Raw genomic sequence first — 23,290 nt, 5'->3', positions numbered from 1 at the left:
AGTCAAACACAAAAAGACCAACACAAACACCCAGGAACCTGTATTGTTTAGCCTCACTCAGCCAGTGCCCCTGAGGCAAAATAACTGAAATGATGATTGTAATTTGATTTAATATTAGCAGTTTAATAATAGGCCTTTTACACAATAGGTCAGCCTTTGCACACTGTTCACTGTAGAGCCTTTCCTTCATGTTCTGTGTGACTTGGGAGTCTACAGAGGAGAGTAGGTAAGCCATAGTGGAAAGAAATTAGATAGGCTCTTGAGGGAATATAACTAGCAGGGCTATCAGAAAAGAACAAGGAGATGGGACAGAATGGGTTACTCTACGATGAGTCACTATACACTCAAAGTGGTGAATATCCTCTTTTTTTTCTTTTCCAATAATTCTGAGATATTTTTCAAGTGGCATCTGGACATGTAGTTGGACACCACTGAACATGTTTGGCACCTCTCTACTTTAGCAGATTAGACACACAGAGAAACCATCAGGGAACTTTCAAAGTTTGAGTCTTTCATTGAATCACCAATGTTCCCCAACAATCACAGTTTTGATTGAAATTTTATTGCATAGCACCTACAAATGTTATTCTGCGTGATTGAATTCCTAGGGCAATATCTTAGTATGCCTTTAGAAACAGTTTTATTTCATTCAGCAGGATATAACACTTTCACTGTTTCTTGCTTCGAGAATAGCATTGAAATCTGTGTCAATTCACAGTTTCTGTGATGATTGCTTTGGTAACAATGATATCAGTGGACCCCCTGTGGAACTGTCAGGCTATCACAGGCAGCTATTCTGGATTTCTGTTTTTCACTGTACGTGCACTGACATTGGAATTTCTGTCAGTTTTATTGAATAATTACATTTAACACTGCTTGGCAGCTTTGCAGTCTACATCTGAAAATTCAAGCCCAAATGTACATCAAAGAAATGTGTGTAATCACAATCCTCATGCAGATTTAAGTACCAACCCAAACATGATGGAGGGAATCAATGAGTGAAAAATCATGGGAGCATTTGTCTAATTCCCTGATTTTGGACTTTCGACAATCTTCTGCTAGAAGATTGCATATAACTAAAGTTATCACATTCAGATTGTGCCTAGTCACTAAATTAAGTTGTCCAATCATTCTCATTACTGAAATCAGAAGCAATTTGAATGAGTGGATGATTGTGCTAAAAGAATGTTTGTTGTAATGGTATTTGTTCTGTACAATGTAAATTGTGATGGAACTGTAGCAAATTGTTATATGAAACTGCTATTGTCACAACAGGAACTTGAGCTGTGTATAGAAGGTATAATGTTGCATTTTAAAAATCTTTTCTATTGTTATATTTATTTATAACCTTTTAAATTCAGTAAGTCAAATTGCTTGACAAGTGGAAGCGATATACTGTCAGTTTCTCATTGCATTGCATTTAAATTGGACAGCAGTACTTGACAAGTGATAAAAGTTAATAGTCTACTTATGCACACCTGCTGGAAAAGATAGTTGCCTGAAATGTTTGTAATGATTTCAATTTTCAAGCTTTCATGTTCAAGAACCACTATGCAATACCCAGTGGTATTATGAAGTGACACTGTGAAGCATAGGTATGGGAAGAAATGGCCATGATTGAATTAAAAATAAGTGCAATCATCAATGTTTTTCTAATTCTTCACCTAGTTACAGAATAAGTAAGGAGTAGGTGGAGGCTATTTGGCTGCTTGTGCTTGCTTCATTTTTCAGTAAGATAATGGATGATTTTCTACCTCATCTTGTGCTATCCTCAAGTATCCTTTCAATATTGTCCCTAGTATGTACAATGACAGAACATCAACAGCCCTCTGGAGTAGTGAAGGCCTGGAATCTCCATTGAAATCAATGGATCATGGATCCTGCCCCAGTCAGACATGAGACAGGATTTGACTGGCAACTCTCCGGATAATGCTGGGAAATTCCAACAATATTCTTCCCAGTGATGAATTCCACATAGAGTCAAGTGGGAAAACATGGTGATAAGTGAGGCATGAAAATTTGGGGCATTAGTTTGAACGGCTAAACACCAGTAGTTTTCTTTAGAAGTGCTATCCACAGTTACCAAGTCTCCACCAATAGGAATATTTTATGTTCCCCATTACCATGTGTCTAAAAATAGATTTTAGCTTCAGATCTACAACTGATGTCAAACAACAGGCCTATATATTCCTCATTTCTCTTTGCATCTCTCCTCTTTTATTCATTTACTATTTTCGAATATGTGGAGACTATTCTTGAACATTGTACAGGATCAAAGTCATTGCATCCCTTTTGTCTATCTGCACTCTTTTGAAGTTCTGGGAAATAGCTGACCAGGTCCAGGGAGTTTGTTGGATTTTAGACTCTTTAAATGCTCTAGTATTGTTTCTTTACCAATGCTAATTTCTTTAAATTCCTTCTCTCTTGACTCTTGATTTCCCTATATTTCTGGATATTTTCTTGTGTCTTCTGCCACAAATTATTTGTTAGGCATCTCTGTCATGTCCATATTCCCCCATTAAAATTTCTTCTGTCGGGGAATCTCAATTACTTTTGTGAATCACTTCCTTTTTACATACTTATAGAAGCTTTTAGAATTACTAGTCTTATTTAGAATTATTCTTGTCAGCTACTAAATAACATTTCTGCATTATTTATTTTAAGAGGCAAAATATTTCAAAAATGTCTGAAATCAAATCTGTCCTTTGTAATTTTTCATATATCTTGCTTTCCCAAAGTTCCATGATGATTGTAGGATTATGGACTGGATTTTTAAATTGTTACATGTGAAGATTTTTTAAATGTTATTAAATTTGGGAAAAGGCTGTAATTGTTTTTCTATCAAAAAAGTAGTTACTTTAAGTCACTGAATTTATTGAGCAGCATTCAAGATATGCTCTCAACTGTAACTTCAAAATAGTTCAAAGTGTTATGACAAAACTTAGACCACATTCCACAGTCAACTTCATGATTAGCATATGTTTTCCCTCTTGTTTTGTATTATTACAATGGTTTTACAAAAACAACTCAAAATCACTTAGAAGTGGTAAACAGCATGAATATAGAGATTCCACAGCGTGTGATTCAGGAATTTAAATCTTTTAAGCCGACTTGTTTATTTACTACATGCCGGGTAAAAATGTATCTGTTCCAATACAGCAACCATCTAATACACATGTTGAACTCTGCTTCTGAGGTTTGATTCCATTGACAAATTCCTACCCCATGCAAGGTGGAATCTATAGAAGAAAGAAACTATGGTCACATTTGGATGTAACTTTGATGGTTAAATATTTGTAATTGTATTGTTGAAAAAGGTCTTGCTTTAAGTATTGTAATAATAAATGGAAGAACAATTTAAAGAAATACCATACCTTCAGCTGCATGTGGTCTATTTTGATAGGATTATTTCTGTGGAAGGTTGAGTGTGTTTTAATCTAGATCAGAATGTGATTAAGCTGGAAGGGGTGCAGAAAAGATTTACAAGGATGTTGCCTGGACTGGAGGACTTGAGTTATAAGGAGAGATTGGATAGGCTGGGACTGTTTTCCCTGGAGTGAAGGAAACTGAGTGGTGACCTTATAGAGGTTTATAAAATCATAAGGGGCATAGATAGTGTAGATAGTCAGTCCTTTTCCCAGGGTATGGGAGTCTAAAACTAGAGGGCATTGGTTTAAGGTGAGGGAGGGGAAAGATTTAAAGGGGATCCTAGGAGCAAGTTTTTCACACAGAAGGTGGTTGGGTATATGGAATAAGCTGCCAGAGGAAGTGATGGAGGCAGGTACAATTACAATGTTTAAAAGAATGCCTCAGGGAATAAACTTGAACTTGACAGGTACATGGATAGGGAAGGTTTTGAGGGATGTGGACTAAACACAGGCAAATAGGATTAGCTTAGATAGGCATCTAGGTTGGCATGGACAAGTTGGGCTGAAGGGCCTGTTTCTGTGCAGCACGGTAGCGTAGCGGTTAGCGCAACGTTATTACAGCGTCAGTGATCGGGTTTCGATTCCCGTCACTGTCTGTAAGGAGTTTGTACGTTCTCCCGTGTCTGCGTGGGTTTCCTCCGGGTGCTCTGGTTTCCTCCCACATTGCAAAGACGTACGGGTAGGTTAATTGGGTTTAAAATGGACAGCGCGGACTCGTTGGGCCGGAAGGGCCTGTTACCACGCTCTAAATAAAATTTTTAAAAAATTTAATAACTCTATGACTCTATGTCTACAACATTGATATTTTGCACTTGCGTATTACCTTTGATGTAATAAAGCACTTTATAAAGATCATTTTTCAAATACTGCAATGTCTTTTTCAGTAATGTAATTGAATCCATCTGGAGGTTTCATACGCCATCAAATTTTCCCTTTTGCTTTTTTAAATCAAGATTATGCCATCATTTGATGTAAATTCCATCACCCTCACCACAAATTTTCTTCCAAGGACAATGAATCACAATAGAGCCATTGTACCGCCAAGGGTAAACACCTGCAGTTCTTCCAAGTGCTGATTCTTCACATATAGATTTTGACAGTGACCATTGATAAGCTGCCCTCAACAGGTCAGGCACATTCAACAAAGCACGATTTCAGGTTGGTGATCTAGAAATGATGCTAGACATGAACAGCTTTTCTGAAAAATGGCAGGATTGGTGGGTGAAGGGAAGTGCTGGCAGGAAAACAGCCAAATAGGAAGATCTGTGGTTGGTTGCAAGGTAAAAGGGGGAAAATGATAAAAGTGATGATCATACAAGTTAAAGAGAGGTGATGTAAATAAGAAAATAGTAGATGAGGTTGTCTAGGTAGAAAATGTTGCAATACCTCATATTGCATGTTTTAATAATAATCAAATATAGATTTCACAATTCAGGTATATACTTATTTACTGACAGGGAGATAAAGAAAAGTAATCTTAAACCTCTCCATTGGATGATCAAAGTTGAATGTATTTACTGCTGTGGGGAATAATCGATGAAATTAAGGAACTTGACCTTTCTGTTGTAGAGTTGAGCAACTTCTGATCATCCTTCATTGCGGATTATTCACAAGGTACAATTCTTTGATCGTATTGAAAATGTCAGAGCTTATTAAACTTTGAAATACATTTTATACCATTGTATTCACAAACATCAGCATTTACAGCACCATTTTTTTATTTAATAGATTTTGTTTGCATTAATCAGATCACTGATTTAAAATTGACCTTTTTGACATTTTTTGTATCTGCATCATAATAATTTCATCACTGCTTGATTCCTCATGTCTCTAACATATCCCACTTATTGTTTCAAGGCCCTGTGTAAGATATGATAGCTCCATCAGCATTAAGACTTGATTTTAAAAAATAATGTAATTGCAATGGTCCATCACAATTCCAACCTCAGAGCAAGCCAAAGCCTTTGCATTTCATCAGATCTCAGTGTATAAGGGAGACCACCTCTGATTGTGGTTTAATAGCCTACTTTTGTCTTTATATAGGACAATTTTGATTGCAACTGCACTGCAATATTAAAAAATCTCTAACACACTCAGATTTTACAATTGATGAAATATCATTTCATTGAAACCAGAAGAACTCTCATGGAACTTCAGGGTCAATATTTATTTTATCCTAGAGCACCTAGCAAGAAATGTTTGACCAAGTTGTGAAATTAGTCATTTTTGATTTGTGAAACAATATTTCATAAATTATAAAGAAGTGAAGTCATCCAATTCACTTTCCTCTTAAACTCCCTAAAATTAAATTATCCATCAGTTTATATTATAAACCTGAATTGTATTTAATTCCCTTAGTATCTGTGGAATCTAGTTTGCAGATCAATGTTAGCTAGTATTTCAGTCCCCAGAACCAGTATCATTACTGGTATTCTATGCCTGCAGAGTGCTGTCAGTTTGTACCAGTTTCAGCATGCAGCCTGCTGAAGCTTCTTTTGCACTTCATCCCAAACATTCAGTCTCCAACACCTAAAAGAACATGGGGAGCAGTCCAAGGGACCCTCATCACCACTAATGTCACCTTGCTACTCTGACATAGAATATCATTACTGGTCAAATCCCAAACATCTATATAGCCAATAGTGTGGGAAAACCTTGACCATTTGGACTAAAGAGTTTAAAGAAGAAAGTCCATGGCCATCTTTGAGGTGATACCAATTAAAATTTCCCCTGAGCGTTACCCTCAGTGATACTGCATTTCCCCAGGTTCAGATTCAGGTGAGGCAGCGCAGACAGGAAACTGGCCAGGTTTTTCTTTAAATATGCAGGTCAGCGTATTATTGTATAATTTGGATGTGAATGTAATTTTAGCTTAGTACTTTGATAGAGTAGTCTTAGTAGAGACACAAGAGACAGCAGATGCTGTAATCTGGAGGAAAAAACAAATTGCTGTAGGAACTCAGTTGGTCAAACAGCATCTGTGGAGGGAAAGGAGTGGTCGATATTTCAGATCATGATTCTGCGTCAGGTTCCTGATACCTGATCCATGCAGGGTCCTGATAACTGGTTCCTGTCCTGATGTAAGGTCTTGACCCAAAATGTCAACCATTCCTTTTCCCCCAGGGTAGTCTTAGTAGTCTTTCTTTTTTTCTAAACTTTTCTCATGACTGCAGGAAGATCCAGGGTCCAGGTCTCTGTATCCTAATGCATAGCAAAGTTATGATGGGAATGTGTTAACATTGTAAAAAGAAAGGTTTATATATTTCTCAAATGGAATCCTGACAGCTTAACTAATGTTGATGGCAATGCAGAATCAGACCTTTAGAGTTTGCAATTACCCAAATATCAAGACCAGTTTCTGAATCATGTAAAAAAATCAATCATTAAATTCCAGGCAATACAATACTAGTTTGTGTAATTTTTTTTCTTGTAACTTAACCTTTGCAGTCCACATATTGTTGTAATTAATCTTCTCTGTCCTTCCAAGACCAGTATTTCTTCTTAAGATGTGGTGCCTTTAAGTCTTGTCAATTAAGCCATGGAGATTTAACTAGAGCTCTGTATATTCCAGTATGACTTTTAATTTCATATTATGATCCTTCATTTATAAAGGCTGGCATTCCTTCAGACATTCTGATTATTTTCTGTACCTGTCCATGTCACTTTCATGGTCAATATATAAGAATCCATTAATCTTTTTGATCTCCACTGTTTCATAAAAATATCAGGAACCAGAGCAGGAGAAGGCTGTGGCCATTTGAGCCTGCTCTGCTGTGCAATACATTCATGGCTGATCCCATGCCTCTACATGCTGTCCCTACATCCCCTACTTTCCTATGTGTCCAAAAATCTATCACTCAGCTTTGAATACACGCAAATATTGTGCATCCATAGCTTTCTTAGATAAAAAAACATCCAAAGACTTATTACATTCTGCATGAAGAAATAACTTGGTCCCTCAGTTCAAAATGACCAATCCTCTCTTGGCATAAACCCTCTCAATTTCTCCCTGCATCTTGTATGTCTCAATGGGATGCACTTCTAAGTTCCCAAGAGTATAGACCAGTCTTCTTCACTCTCAGACTTCCACATCATAGTACAGGCCTCCCATCCCACCACATTTTAAAGCTTTTCACCATTAAGAAAGTACTAGTTCTATACTTATTAGATCATAAGCAGATGACCTCACATTTGCCTGCATTAAAATCCATTAATCTCAGTTTTGCTCCTTCACAGTCTATTAAGATATCTTGATAATTTTATGCTTCTACCTACTCTGCTTACAATACTACCAATCTTTGCATCATTGGTATATCTGGATAAGTAGCTTACTATTCTATCATCAAAGTCAATAATAATTAGGGTAAATAATTAAAGCACAAACACAGATCCTTGTGGGATAACATGAGTCACTCTCATAAAGTATATTCTAGTTCATCAGGTTTTACCTACTCTTTACAAAGGCATACTCGTTCTCTCTGATCATCTGAAAGCTTTAAAGGTATTCGGTTGCTCAATCCTCACAACAGATGTTAGGCTGACTGATCACTATTTTTCTGTTTCCATCTTTTATCTTCCTTAATTTTTCAGTCTGAACAATTGGTTCCCAAGTCATGATTACAATTAGGTTTATATAAAATAAAATCATCAAATGCTGGAAAAACTCAGGTAGTATCTTTGGAAAGAAAAGCAGTAAATGGATCAGGTTGGCGACCTTAGATCAGGATCCTTACAGTTCAGCTGTCTGAGTTGTCTTCACTCCACGCTTTGAATCCCTGATGGAAATCATATGGCCCTGGGGACTGGCCATGTTAATGCCAATTTTACAGAGTCCCTGTCCCTGATTTACCATTAATATCTTTGGCTGTCTTTTCATTCCACCATGGCTCCGGGACAAAAGGGCATTAAATTGATACATGAGATTAGTAGGGCCACAGGAAATGGGAGAAAGGAATGAACAGGACTGATAGCACTACTCTACTCTGCTAGGAGCCAGCATAGGATCGATGGGCCAAGTGGTCTCTTTCCGAGTTGCAACATTTCTATCAATGTATGGGCCAAATCATGCTCCCTACTGTAGAGAGCTGCTAACAATCCCCACCTCACTGGTTGTCTCTGCCTTCCACAGCTGCACATTGAAAGACAGGAGTCCTGGGTGACCCCGAGCTTGGATGTTGGTACTTTTGGTGTGTTGTTCTGCTGCTTGACCCAACACCAGTCAAAAGAATCCAGCTGCTTTTCAGATGCACTCCATCTGACAAAAGAACCATAGCCCCATTGCTGAACCTGAGTAAAAAGCTAAGGAGCTTATTTTTGTTACTTTATATTAATGCTTTTAATTAAATTTTAGCACTTTGAGGTGATTTTAATTAAATATATTAGATTTTTATCTTTCTTTTTATTGAGGAGCCTATTTTGACTGCTTCAAGGCCTTTTGGTGGCACTGAGCTGGCAAAAGGCCATCGGGTGTACTAGAGCTGGAGCCCCACATCTGTTGTTTGAGATGCAGCCCGCATTTGCAACCTGCTCCACTTCACAGGAGGACTCTGGGGACAGAGGGTAAACTTAGCAGTCCTTTGTACTGTAACAGGCTGTTGCTGGGATGTGCACATTGAATCTGATGAATGTGTGATCTGACACTGTAAGTTCAAATCCCACGATGGCCACTGGGGAATTTAAATTCAGATAATTAAATAAAAACGAGTATAGAAAGCTAATAACATTTTTAAATTAGTTTATTCATTCTTTGGGATGTGGACATTGCCTCCAAAGCCAGCACTCACTGCCCAAACTTAATTGCCCTTCAGGAGGAAGTGATGAGTTGCATCCTTGAAGCGCTGCAATCCTTCTGGTGAGGATACTTCCACAGAGCTGTTGGGGAATGAGTTCTAGGATTTAGGTCCAGTGGCAATGTAGGGACGGCACAACTAGGCTTAATATTAATTGTAGAGTGAGGGATACTTCAGGAATTGAGATGCTGTTCATTTCTGCCACAGTACCTCATGGACGCCCGGTTTTGAGTTGCCAGACCTGTTCTGAGCTTGTCCTCTTTATCACAATTATAGAAGCTCACTGCACAATGGAGAATGTCGTCACAACATCAGTGTACGATCACTTCTACCAATCATGGGCAAATATATCTGCCATAGGTAAATCAGTGTGGACGAAACATTGTTTGCCACCCACCATAGATTCAGTCTGGCTGCTATGCTCTTTAGAACTTCGTCAGTTCGGTCAATGGTAGTCAATACTAAGTCACACCTGGTGATGGACATTGAATCCAGAGTACGTGCTGTGCACTTGCCTGTTGTGGTAGAGAATACCATAGGTTCATTATCCTTTGGGTGAAGAAATTTCTCTCGATCGCAAATGAATTAACCTGCATCCTGAGGCTGTGATCCTTGGGTTTTGTCTTTTCAGCCATTGGAAACATCCTCCCTGTATCTAGTCTGAGTTCTCCTGCTGGAATTTTGTAGCTTCAATGAGGTTCCATCATTCTTCTATATAGGACTAAATGACCACATTCTTCTATATAGGCCTAAATGACCTAATCTTGCCTTATACCTCAGTCCTGCCATGAGAGGAATCAGCCCAATAAACCTCTGTTGCACTCCCTCCATAAGATAAGGAGACCAAAACTGCACATGAAACTCCCGATGGAATCAGTACTGCTGCAGCAAGACATCCTTTCTCCTGTATTCAAATCCTCTCACCGTGAAGGCCAATATACCATTTGCCTTCTTAACACTGCTGCACTGAATGTTTGCTTTCAATGACTGCTTTGCAAGGACATCCATGGCAGCTTCCCTTTTCCCAAACTACGATCATTTTGGTAAAATCCTCTGTCTCTATTTTTAGAACCAAAGTGGATAACTTCATATTTGTCCATGTTAAACTGCATATGCTAAGCATTTGCCCACTTAATCAACTTGTCTAGATCACACTGGAGCTTTTGCATCTTCCCCACAACTTACATTCCACCCCAACCTCCCACTCAACATTGTGTTGTTTGCAAATGTGAACAGCTGGGAGCCAGCACTGATCGGCACCCCACTAATCACTTTACCATATTGCTCCTTCCTTAAACTTTTACCTTTGTGACGCTTGGTCAACACCTCTTCTTCTTAGCTGCAATGTGATAATGTGATGTGGAAAGAGTCCAGAGAGCTAGTTTTCAGACACGTTTGGTCTTTCAAAGGTGAAATACTGCTGCACTTGAGGAGTGTTCAGCATGTCAAATGGGTGGAAGCCTCCAGACCTGCCAGAAAACAAGGAATGCTCAAGGCAGGGAAAGCCTGGGGACACAGAGTGAGCACTTTTAGAGATGTGGGTAACATCCTTGCTAAACACTCAAAGTGTCACCTGGGATCTTGAGTGGAGTAGAGCTAAAATGCAATCCAGCTGCAAGTGGGAAAATATCTGGGCTCAAGGCCAAAACAGCAAGGGGGGGCAGGGGGGAAATGGTTCCTCCTCTACTACTTGTCTACTGGATGAAAGGACAAATTCTGTCAAATTCTAATGGAATGGGATTTCTGCAAACAAAATTGATTTTTAACATGTACAACTCAGAATTAAAGATGCCAGTGCAAGATTAATTCTTTGGCAAAAATGCTTTGTGCCTTAATTACAGCACATCCCCTGGCTTATAGCAGCATTTAGGAATTCTTTTGATAAAGTCCCTTGATTCAGTTATTGATATCACTGAGATCACTAACAGCTGTGAGTTGCCCATGAGGTCAGCATCTTGCTCTGGAAAGCTAAGACCTGACTTTGTGACAGTGAAATTAAGTGGAATAACACCAAGTTCCTCACCAGCTTTGAACAAAAAAAATGGAAATAAAATATACACTGAACTGTTAATTATTGTTTCATTGATTACCATACTCTTTTAAGCTCCTTGTTAATATGACCTAATTAGTGAATCTTGCTAAGGAAACGGAATATATGAGGATATAAGGAATTATTACCACTTAGGTTATCCAGGTGTTGAAATTTCTAATTATGTTTATGGAATAAGTGATTAAGGAAATATTTTGGTGACGCTATCCATATATGTCTTGGGAGAGCTCCAGCTTCTTGATGTAATAGAGCTTGCAACGAATGTACAAAGATTTCACAGACCTAGGCCTGTCTTACTTTTCAAGTATCTTTGCACAGACATGCTCAGTGAAACATTCTACTGCTGATAGGTCTTGCAAGTGATAAAAGCTGGACATCAGGCTTTCAAAGTGTTTGGGTTCAAGGTTGTCAATCAACTGGTAACTGAGAACACTCACGTAGTAGTTATTGGACATTTCACATGTTTCGCCTGGAGCAAGGACATAAATCTATACTTTGAAAAGAAAGAAGAGATTGGTATTGGTTTATTATTGTCACTTGTACTGAGGTACAGTAAAAAGCTTGTCTTGCACACCGATCGTACAGGTCAATTCATTACACAGTGCAGTTACATTGAGTTAGTACAGTATGCATTGATGTAGTACAGGTAAAAACAAGTGCAGTGCAATAAGGTGCAAGGTCACAACAAGGTAGATCATGAATCAAGGTAGATCAAGGCAGGTCATAGTCCATCTCATTGTATAAGGGAACTGTTCAATAGTCTTATCACAGTGGGGTAGAAGCTGTCCTTAAGTCTGGTGGTACGTGCCCTCAGGCTCCTGTATCTTCTACCTGATGGAAGAGGAGAGAAGAGAGAATGCCCCGGTTGGGTGGGGTCTTTGATTATGCTGGCTGCTTCACCAAGACAACGAGAGGTAAAGACAGAGTCCAAGGAGGGGAGGCTGGTGTCCGTGATGCGCTGGGCTGTGTCCACAACTCTCTGTAGCTTCTTGCGGTCCTGGGCAGAGCAGTTGCCGTACCAAGCCATGATACATCCAGATAGGATGCTTTCTATGGTGCATCGGTAAAAGTTGGTGAGAGATATAAATAAATAAACTGGATCACCAGAGACAAATGTCTGAATCATGGTGGGCAATGGGTATTACATATTAGAGTCAGTGAGTGGTGTTGTATGATAAGATATTTCCTTTATGCTTTGGTCATGTACAGACATTATTGAGTTAATTGTATTTAGAAGCATAAGATCTACAGCCTATTTCCTGGAATGCCTTTCCTCAATTTAATTTGACGTAATAAATGTCACAGTCACTCTATCATGGTAAAAAATAAATCACGACATGATCGGAGAGCTTTTTTTGGCAATGTATTAGGACGGGTTTTTGGTTGCAATTTGATCAGACAGAAAATATTGAGGAGAGAGAGAGGTTTAGTATGATATGTTTTTCGTTCTGGACAATTGAAAGGGCACATGTTTCTGGTTCTACAATTTGATTAATGAAGGGAGCTCTTTAACAGAATCACGTGCATACAATCATATTTAATAAAATAGATGGATGGATAGATATCAAGTACATTAGATTAGTACTAGACATTAGACACTGTACCAGACTAAGATCATTATGGACATGCAGCATGAAGCACTTAACATAACAAGGTATACAACATCATTATTGTAATATATTCAAAATACATTGAGAGACTACAAATATATATTCAAAGAGGTAATTTTTTTTGCAACACCACACACTGAAAGTGCTTACATGCTAAGGCTTTGATGCTTGCTGCAGACTGAATTTCTATAGAGCAGTCTGTGACAAAGTTACATTGTTTGAGCAGGCACACCAAATGACTTTACTATCCAATAGAATCATAGACAGATACCCACATGTTCCATGCTTAAAGATATTCTACAACTGTTGTGAAATTTTATGGAGATCTGTGTCTCTTAAAATCATTCCGTTTAAATCTGATAAGCATTTGTTTAAGGTTCTCTATGAAGGTATATGTGGAAAGCAGCAGACTTAGATGGGTACACTTCAGGGCTTTCTAAATTAAGTAAATTGTCAATACTTGAGTCAAATAAACTGGCTGAGACAAGTAATAGGACAGTTTTTAGTATTTCAGGACGTGATTCATTTCATTGATCAATAGTTAACTGTATTTGTCAACATGATAAAAGAAAACAAAAATATAATCCATATGTAAGTGCTCATAAAATTATAATGTTAGTTTAGGTTAGCTCTTTAAACTCAGACAGTGATACTCCAATCTATTTTGCTTTTTATTATATATTCATCTGTTCCCATAATAGGAGCATTCTAGGTTCCTCCATGTCTGCTTCTCTGCAGAGCAAACACACTTTTCAGTGACTATTGATTTTACTGTCATAAAATGTTCCAATTAGATCTCCATTAGCTAATTCCAAGAAATATAGAAAAGCATGGTATTTCACACAATAAACCACCATGACTGCACAAATGTATTTTCAAAATCCCCTGTGTTTCACTTTGGTTCTAGTATGGGTGCAACTATAATCAAGATTATAATGTTCAATGGGTATCTCGGATGGTGTTGGGGACTGAAGTGACATCCAAATCCAAGTGCTGTGATTTGCATTGGATGCCTCAGTGATGAAGTGATGGCAGTGCTAATGTCCTTGGGAAGTATTAGGAGCAGACACACTATGATGTCAATCCATATGCAGTGCCTCTATGATGTGATGCCATTACTACCCTTTTGGAGCTCAACGTCCAGCCCATGTCCTCTCTTAACCTGGCATAACCATACATTTTCAGCCGGAGAAAGGGACCCCTACAGCCATTCCCCTGACTAGTGGAATTTAAGTGAATCATCAACTACCTACTGGTTAGCTGCTGTTGGTACAGTTTGACAAGGATATCCAATAGCTTTATTGAATGTGAATTTTGGTAGACATCAAATATGAAAATCATACAGAATGTGTGAATTAACCTCAGCTCAAGTAATGTTGCTAATCCTAGCATGTCAACTGCAGCTAGAACAATGCTCCAGAAATTGGTGCACTTCAAAATCACAACATGCCTCACATCTTTGAGCTATTTTCTTGTTCTTTTCTTACGTTGAACTGGGTATACATATGGTGGAGTGAGACTCCTACATTCAGTGGTCAATCCTGTTCTCCAGTCAGAAGTACAGCTGTGAGTATTTTGACATCGGCAAGCAATGCATGTGAATTCAAGATCTGAAGGAAACTGAAATGTCTCTTTGTGCAAAACTTCAATTTATATTCAGAAATGCAACTTAAATTGCTGTTACCCATTTATACTCTGCATTTTTCATTGGTTACACGGTGGTCCAGTGAGAGCAGAGGTGAGGGATTTCAAATATCACCTAAAGGTAGATAGGACCTCTTAAAGGCAAATGTGGATGCTGATGTTGGAAAAACTTGTGAAAATGCCAACAAGACCTATAAATTGGGCCCACAGGTCATCTGGTGGCCATGGGCCATGTGGTAGGCAGGAAGAATGACATCCATCCAGACAATACCTCCATTTCCTGTGAGTTTGCAGATGAAATTGGTTCCCATGAAGACTCTTTTGTAAATACTCTGCCATATAGACTTTGATGCAAATGTGCTTCTTCCTCCTTTTGTTTTTCTTCCCACTTCTTTCCAATGAAGATGAGAATAGATTTTCAGCTGCAGTGCACAGATACCAGAAGTCTTCTACTCTCTTCAATTTACATTCTTCATGTGTATGTTAAGAAAAAAAGGTGCCAGCAGGTTCTTTCACCAGTAGGTGCATCACTTAATATCCACAAGTATTTTCCAACACAGTTCATTGGAAAAGAATCAGGAAAGAGAAGTCTACAAATTGTTAAACTCTAACCATTAGCAGCTATAGTGTTGGCACCGGGTATTGGATATCCAAAACAAGAGTACAAAAATTGCTGGAAGAAGTCAACAGGTCAGGCGGCATCCATGGAGTGAGAGACAGAGTCACTGCTTCAGGTCAAAGGTCTCTGTCAGTACTGGAAAAATCAACTGGATAAAGGGTCTTTATGGCTGGCCAGGTGAATCACAGCGTTCTTTCACAGTGCTATACCATTCACTGAAGCCACAAACTTTATATTGTATGTGATTCATTCCATTAAGACTGGAAATATATCTACTATACAGCTGGTGATGGCTTTCTTTACAGTATTTTACAAATCAGCTCTCCAAGTGCCATTATTAACTTTGCCTTTGCAGAAACTGTTGGGCTTCAGGACACTTGAATCAATAAGTTTGGCAGAATTCTTTGACCAAATTGTGCTGCTGCCAGCAGGTTATGGACTTGTGATCTATTGAAATAATAATCTGAACCAAATAAATAGCAGTTTCATCAAAAAGAATACTTGCATCCCATTGCAATATAGAAACTAAGAGGTAGAACAAAGAAGTAAATGAAAAGTTTATTGTAAAGAGAGCTAATAAAACAGAAATGAATAAAAAGCCTAATTTGAGTTTAAAAAAAGACAAAAACTGAGAGGGTGATTTTTAACTCCCACAGCAGTAGAATTAACACTGTTTTTGTGAATCAATGTCTCTTTCCTGTCACTAGTTTACTTGGCAGTAAAAATTCACATGTGAGGTATTTCAGAAATGCATATAAATCGCATTGTATTGCTTGGATTCCACAGTTATGTTGTTGCCTACGAGGTGAAATAGCTATGGTGGATTGGTCCAAAAATCCAACAGCCATAGGCCTGAAGGATTATATTTTATTTGTCCAGCACACGTACAAGCACAAAGGGGACCTTTTGACTCCTCCACTCATACCAAAATGGTGAGCCTCTACCTTGTGGTCAGCCAGGCAGCCTCCTAGTTACTCCAACTGTGTCAGCCCAAATTTGGTTGGCAACGCTGGACTATCCTTTGGGCAAACAGCTGAGAGCTTTTTTATTTAAATTAAACCCACCTTTTGTGACACTCCATCCATCCTTCTTGTCTAATGAAAAATTAAAATGTCTCCTTAAAATGTTTCATTAATCAACGTCACTTTCTCTGTTTCCCTCAACACAATTTCTTCCCAGCACCCTGTGCTTTTAGCTCTTGATCCCATTTTAACTGCACAGTTCATCCTTTGTATGTCACTTCATAATTCTCCAGCCCTTTCAGGGACAAAGCATGTGACCTTCTTAATTTAAACCTATTGCAAAGGAAGCTTTTCCTGAGATCCAAACATGTGTAGCCGATTGTGGCGTGCTACGGAAAAAATGACGTGGAGACAGGGAGGGCTGATCTCCAGAAACTTTACTTCAACCACACCAAAGCGCACCAAAACGCACCAAAACACTCTACCCACAAGCCCCCACCACCACGCGGGCCCCGACCACGTCAGAACATTCCCGGAAGGTCCACCACCCGGGAGATAATTCAAAATGCACTTCCGCGCATGTGCCCGATGGCGGTTCGAGTTCCGCGTGTGCGGGCTGTCACACCACCTCCCCCAAGAAACATCCATCGGGGAAGTGGAGCCCCCAATCCGTGTAGCTTGCTGAGGTGGCCGGTCACGCCGGCGAGGTGTCGGTACCCTCACTGGCTGCTCAATGTCCAGGTGCGCCAGTTTGTGGCGGTCCACTGTAAAAGTCTCTTCCCAGCCACCCACCTCCACAACACATGTAGATCCGTTGTGCCGGATCACTTTGAAGGGTCCTTCGTACGGTCGCTGTAGAGGTGACGTGCGCAGGCCCCCGCGAATAAAAACATACAGTCCTGGAGGTCTTTATGGCTGAAGGCCGGCGTGGGACCATGCCTGGAGGTCGGGTCCGGTGCCAGGTCCCTGCCTTGTTCCGCAGCCTCGTCAGCACCTCTGCCGGAGTTTCTTTCAGACTGCGGGACACCGGTACGAACTTGCCCGGGACCGTCAGGGGAGCACTGTAGACCAACTCCGCCAAGGAGGTGCCCAGGTTTTCCTTGGGGGCTGTGTGGATGCCCAGTAAAACCCAGGGAAGCTTGTCTGTCTAGTAGGGGCCCTGAGACGCGACATCAAGGCTGACCTGAGATGCCGGTGGAACCGCTCGACCAAACCATTGGACTGGGGATGGTACGCTGTGGTGTGATGCAGCTGGGTGCCCAGGAGCTGCGCCAGTGCTGTCCACAAACCAGATGTGAATTGTGCTCCCTTGTTGGAGGTGATGTCTGTAGGGATGCCAAACCTGGCAACCCAGTTCGCAATGACCGTCCTGGCGCAGGACTCAGTGGACGTGTCTGCCAGCGGTATGGCTTCCGGCCATCTGGTGAACCTGTCCACCATGGTAAAGATATACCTGGCACCCCGGGATACTGGCAGGGGGCCGACGATGTCCACGTGGATGTGTTGGAACCTCCTGTGCGTAGGCTGGAACTGCTGGAGGGGAGCCTTCATGTGCCACTGGACTTTGGCGGTCTGGCAGTGTACGCAGGTCCTGGTCCAGTGGCCAACCTGCTTGCACAAACCGTGCCAGACAAATCTGTCTGCTACGAGCTTGATGGACGCCCAGATGGATGGATGGGACAGGTCGTGCAGCGCATCGAACATGTGGTGCCTCCATGCTGCTGGAACCACAGGCCGGGGTCTGCCGGTAGACACGTCGCACAGGAGTCGAATCGCTGCCGGGCCGATGGGGACATCCTCCAACTGGAGTCCCGAAACGGCGGTGCGGTAAGCCGGGATCTCGGTGTCTGACTGTTGTGCTTCTGCCAGTGTTGTGGAGTCGATGCCTGAGGACGATATGCCCGCTGAGTGGAGGCAGGGGCGAGGCAGTGTGTCAGCGACGATGTTGTTCTTCCCTGCAATGTGGCGGATGTCCATGGTGAACTCTGAAATAAAGGAGAGGTGCCTCTGCTGCCGAGCTGACCATGGATCCGATATCTTGGCCAGTGCGAAAGTGAGGGGTTTGTGGTCCGTATAGATGGTGAACTCCCTTCCCTCGAGGAAATACCAGAAATGCCAGACAGCCAGATAGAGCGCTAGCAACTCTCTGTCGAAAGTGCTGTACTTCACGTCTGGTGGCCACAGGTGCCGGCTGAAGAAAGCAAGTGGTCGCCACTGGCCCTTGACGAGCTGCTCCAGGACTCCACCGACAGCCGTGTCGGAAGTGTCGATGGTGAGTGCCGTGGGTACATCGACTCTTGGGTGTACTAGGAGCGTCGCCTTTGCCAGCGCCTCCTTGGCTTGCTCGAACGCCTCTGTGGACTTCATGTCCCATGCCACCCCTTTGGCCTTGCCAGCCATCAGGCTGAACAAAGGTCTCATGATGCGTGCTGCCACCGGCACCAACCGATGATAAAAATTGACCATCCCTACGAACTCCTGCAGGCCCTTGACCATGCGGGGCTTGGGGAACTGGCAGATGGCCTGGACCTTGTCCAGTAGGGGTACAGCGCCATGTCGGTTAACCCTGTGGCCCAAGAAGTCGATCTCTGTCAGCCCGAACTGGCACTTTGCCGGGTTGATTGCCATTCCATGGTTGCTTAGGCATTGGCAGAGCTGGCGCAAATGTGCCACGTGTTCTTGGCGTGAACTGCTGGCCACCAGGATATCGTCCAAGTAAATGAAAATGAAATCCAGGCCGCGTCCCATCGAGTCCATGAGCCTTTGGAAAGTTTGGGCTACATTCTTGAGACCGAAAGGCATCCTCAGGAATTCGAACAAGCCGAACGGGGTGATGAGGGCTGTTTTGGGCACGTTGTCGGGGTGCACTGGGATTTGATGGTATCCCCGGACCAGTTCGACCTTCGAGAAGATGGTCAATCCATGCAGGTTCACCATGAAATCCTGGATGTGGGGCACCGGGTATCTGTCGGCGGTTGTGGCGTCGTTGAGCCTCCTGTAGTCTCCGCAGGGTCTCCACCCTCCTGCGGACTTGGGCACCATTTACGGCGGGGATGCCCACGGGCTGTCTGAGCGGCGGACGATTCCCATCTCCTCCATCTTACGGAACTCCTCCTTGGCGAGGTGGAGCTTGTTGGGTGGGAGCCTGTGAGCTCGGGCATGCAGCAGCGGTCCTTGCGTGGGAATGTGGTGCTGCACGCCGTGCTTGGGGTTGGCCGTGGAGAACTGCAGGGTGACTATGGAGGGAAGATCCGCCAACACCCTGGTGAATTCGATGCCCGAGAGGGTCATGGAATCCAGGTGGAGGGCCGGTAGCTTGGCTTCTCCAAGTTGGAAAGTCTGGAATGTCTCGGCATGGACCAAACACCGGCCTTTCAGGTTGACCAGGAGGCAGTTGGCCCGTAGGAAATCTGCCCCTAGTGATAGCTGCGACACCGCTGCCAACGTGAAAGTCCAAGTGAAATGGCTGGACCTGAAATGTAGTGGGGTGGTTTGCGAGCCGTATGTTCGAATGCTGGTGCCGTTTGCGGCAGTGAGCTTGGGGCCTGGGACCGCGTTACGAGTGTCCATGTTCGAGGGGGAAAGTACGCTGACTCCAGCCCCAGTGTCTACCAGGAAGCGCCGCCCAGAGTGTCGGTCCCAGAGATAGAGGAGACTGTCTCGGTTGCCAGCCGTTGTAGTCATTAGCAACGGCTGGCCCCGGCGTTTCCTGGGAAGGCACATGGCGGACGGCAGCAGCGCGCGCCTGAACCCCATCTTCGGTGAAAGAAACGCCATTGTTCTGAAGCTTCGTCCTTCTCCCCCGTGGGTCTTGACAGCTTCGATTGCGGAGCCTGGGCTTTGGGCAGCGCAGCCGTGGCCAAGCCGATGGAGACTGCTCCACATTGCTTGCTCTGCCAAAGGACGCCTCGCAAAGGACATCTGCTTTGGCCGCGACCCCCCTTGGGTGGCTGAAATCCTCACTGGTGAGGAGGAGGCGAATGTCCTCTGGCAGCTGCTGGAGGAACAACTGCTCAAACAAAAGGCATGGTTTATGGCCATCCATGAGCGCCAGCATATCATTCATGAGCTCGGATGGTGTGCGGTCACCCAGACCGTCCATGTGTAGGAGCCACACAGCTCGCTTGCGGCAGGAGAGTCTGAAAGTATGGATCAGGAGCGCCTTAATCCTAGTGTACCTGTCCTCCGTTGGTGGCTGGCGTAGGAAGTCAATGATCCGGCCTGCCGTGTCCTGGTCAAGCACGCTGACCATGTAGTAGTACCTCATGGCGTCAGATGTAATGTCTCTGATGGCGAACTGGGCCTCAGCCTGCTCGAACCAAATGTGAGGCTGAGTGGCCCAGAAAGTCAGAAGCTTCAGAGCAACTGTGCTGTGTGAGTTGCTCGAACTCATGGCTGGGCGCTGAGTTGTTGGTTCCAGATGCTGTCTGGAACGTCTGGATCGGTCAGCAATATGTGGCCGATCATGGCGCACTACAGAAAAAATGATGCGGAAGCAGAGAGAGCTGATCTCCAGAAGCTTTACTTCAACCACACCAAAGCACGCCAAAACGCTCTACCCACAAGCCCCACCACCGCGCGGGCCCCGACCACATCAGAACATTCCCGGAAGGTCCGCCCCCGGGAGATAGTTCAAGATGCACTTCCGCGCATGCACCCGCGGCGCCCAATGGCAGTTTGAGTTCCGCGTGTGCGGGCTGCCACACGTGGTTAATTCCCCTTGGTTCATTCTTCCAGCAAAATATCCGAACTTTCATGAGGGGACCGGTTGTTTTGAAATGCCCATTCTATCCTGCTGTAGCTGCTTTCAATGCTGCCAAAAACAGGCAGCTACATTAAAATGGAGAAACGGACTTTGCAGAAGTTGTGGCTGTCAGGGTTCCACACTCTCTTCCGTTCATTTCCTTCTCTATACCTGTCAAAAATATTCACTACGAAGATTCAAACCATTATAGCGCATACCTTGATGAACCCGACTGCCTTCTGCTAGATTCTCCGAATTAGACCTTCAGCCTTTTTCCAACAGTAGGTGAAAAATAAATGGTGTGATACTACTCATACTGCCAAAAAAATAATCAAATATCTTGCTTTGGCTTACTTCTTCATTTGTTTTGGCAAGGCAGTACAAAAAATGGCTTGATAATACTCATAGCTATCAGATTTTCCTATACTGAAGCTGGGGATTTTGGACTGTTACTTGGGAAGCTACGTGTCAGCTTCAGCATAGGTGAAGGACAAGGTCAGGGATGCGCATTTTATTCATCCACCAGTGCTGAATATCAAAGTTCCTGTAAATTTTGTCAACAACGATTCTTCCCAGGGGAGTGTAATCTTGACACATCAATGCATTAACCTTGAAGGGGTTTTAATAATGATTTTCAACAGGTGTTAGCGATTGAACTGATATGCTTTGATTTAAAAAAAATTCTTCCTTTCTGTTCCAGTGTCCTGTAACAAATGCGCCCTTCATGGGACAACTAGGTCTTTTATTTTCCTTTGACATTTAGTAGAATCGAACTAACTGAAAACTGGCTTGATGAATGTACTTTCTGCAGAATGCGAGCATTATTGGACAAAAATGATTTTCAAAGAACTGATATTTCTATCTAAGTACTTAAATTTAAAGCTAATAAAGGAAACAGAATCCTAATTTAGTTATTAATAATCTGAACGGCTGCTTAATTCTGGCCATCCTTTGTTTGTATCCAACTATAGCAATCATAACAAAACAAATGTAAGCTGTCCAGTTTTGATCATCTCTGCTTTGTGAGGAGGCTGCTTGTTGCATAACAGTTTCTTAGAAATTTGAACATGATTGAAAGTGCTCATTTCCCAGACTAAAATGCACTAACAGTGGTCTCCTTGTTGCATCCCATCACTCCTTAAATTCAACCAGGCAATTCTTAGCCCGAGTTGTCCTTGCAGCTCTGACATGCTTTCTACATCATACCAGGTGTCAGGGAAGTTAGTTGTTCCTTGCACTGAGCTGGACGAGGACCCCAGTGCAATCAGTCCCATCACTCTCCCTCTATTCTTCCTTTCTCCCTCCTGAAGAGGATGTGGGGCCTGAGGATATTGAGACTGAGGAGAGAATTACAAGTAAACTAAAGGAAGCCTCTATTATGGGAAATGCATGATCAGCATATTAAAAAGAGTTTAGGGGATATTCACATTACTTACTCTGCATCCCTTTAAGGGCTAAAGGACAGGAATGGTATGAGTCCCAACTGCAAAAGATCTAGGCCAGGTCCTGGTCTGAGTGGCTGTGGGATGGTGGTTCAGCAGGGAGCATGGGGGTCTGCGGGTGAGGGGATGGAACTAGTGGCGGATCACTGGTGGGAGTGGAGTTGGGGGACTGAAGGTGGTAGAGGGGGAACAGAGGCAGCTGAAGAGTGGATGGTACAGCAAGATCCATTACTCACCCTTCCTCAATCTGAGCTCACCTCCCTCATTGGGTGAGTGTCCTGTCTGTTTGAAGCCCCACAGTGCCAGGCTGGTCACATGGTGTGACCAGTGCTGGCAGAATCTTTGTTCCTGCTTAATGTCAGCACCAACAGCAAGAACCCAAACATGCTGCAATACAGGGGCCTGCAGCCACCCTGCCAGCTTTAAACACCATTACCTGTGGAGACTGAAGGAAAACAATTGTTAGCAAAAACTTGGTGCTGTCTGTGAGGAGTTTGAATGTTCTCCTGTGGCCATATGGGTTTCCTCTGGGTGCTTCTGTTTCCTCCCACATCCCAAAGGTGTACCGACCACTGTGAATGCCTGTAGACTTGTGTGGATGGTAGAACTGAAGGGAATGTGGGGAGAATAAGTTATAGTGGCAAGCTTCTGCATGCTGACTGGGTCACTGGCACTTTCAAATCGTCAAGTGGACAGGGCCAAATCAAGCCCCACCCATAAACACAGCTCGTTCAGGCCCACCCTTTTTAAATGTCATATGTCCCATTTTATCATTTTGAAAAGGTTGTCACCCAGTGGCCACAAGGGATTTGGTAATCAGAGGGATAACCAGGTATCTCTGCCATGGTTAACATGGCTTTTGTCTCGTGTGTTGTCTCCTTGATTTTTGGGAAGAAGGACACACCAAGATGGTGCAGAATAGTTTATGGAGTAAAGGGAAATGTAGAAGTTACAGTTCATGTATGAAATAATGAAGAATTAAAGAAGGATTAAAGAATATTG

Source organism: Pristis pectinata, chromosome 10, assembly GCF_009764475.1.
Source record: "Pristis pectinata isolate sPriPec2 chromosome 10, sPriPec2.1.pri, whole genome shotgun sequence".
Classification (NCBI taxonomy): Eukaryota; Metazoa; Chordata; class Chondrichthyes; order Rhinopristiformes; family Pristidae; genus Pristis; species Pristis pectinata.
The sequence above is the reverse complement of the archived record's forward strand: the minus strand, read 5'-3'. Positions refer to the sequence as shown.